The sequence below is a fragment of the Sinocyclocheilus rhinocerous genome, unplaced genomic scaffold, assembly GCF_001515625.1.
Source record: "Sinocyclocheilus rhinocerous isolate Xijiao unplaced genomic scaffold, SAMN03320098_v1.1 scaffold60, whole genome shotgun sequence".
Lineage (NCBI taxonomy): Eukaryota > Metazoa > Chordata > Actinopteri > Cypriniformes > Cyprinidae > Sinocyclocheilus > Sinocyclocheilus rhinocerous.
In genome coordinates this window covers 179,629-180,224 of record NW_015656173.1, presented here as the reverse complement: position 1 = coordinate 180,224, position 596 = coordinate 179,629, and the positions used below count along the sequence as shown (strand labels likewise).

At 35.7% G+C, this 596-nt stretch overlaps 1 long non-coding RNA gene across 1 annotated transcript in view; it reads right to left on the bottom strand.

Annotated features, from left to right (window-relative positions):
* Positions 1-310: 310 nt before the first annotated feature.
* Positions 311-596, bottom strand: part of LOC107719788 (uncharacterized) — a 4,929-nt gene continuing 4,643 nt past the window's right edge. The window contains exon 3 of the long non-coding RNA XR_001637548.1: positions 311-328. This is a non-coding gene — a long non-coding RNA (uncharacterized LOC107719788). The remainder of the gene's footprint in view (positions 329-596) is intronic.

Below are 596 nucleotides of genomic sequence, written 5' to 3'. Positions count from 1 at the left end.
CTGTCAATTTAAATCAAACTAATGTGTTCTTTGTGAATAAAGTATGATTTTCTTTGAAAAATCTTATTGATCTAAAACTTTTTAACCTTAGTGTAAAACCTTGCAAAAATGTGCTATAAATATGTGCTGCTTTACTGTTAACATGTAAATTTTGTGTTTCAATATTTACTGTGAAGTCAACATGAGAACATATTAAAATAGGCAAAGAACCTTCACAACACTGAAACTCATTCAGGTCTGACTTGTGTGATTCCTGGTGGATGAGTTTTTTGTCCTTTCTCTCTCTCTCTCTCTCTCTCTCTCTCACACACACACACACACACACACACTCTCCCATGTTTTCTGCACTTCATCTCTGCTCAGTCTTGGTGTACTAATCTAGTTCTTAAACATGGCATTGTGCACTATGAAGATGGTTGATGTTCCCCATTTATAAAGACTGGAATACAATACACGGCTTTTGCACAGATTTACAATCTGGAGGAGTTGATGCTAGTTGCTACAAGTCATGGGTCAGTCTGCAGATTTTGGATAGCTGGAGTTGACTGATTTTACAGAAAATTACATAATGTGTGATGGGCAAAACTGGTTTTTTT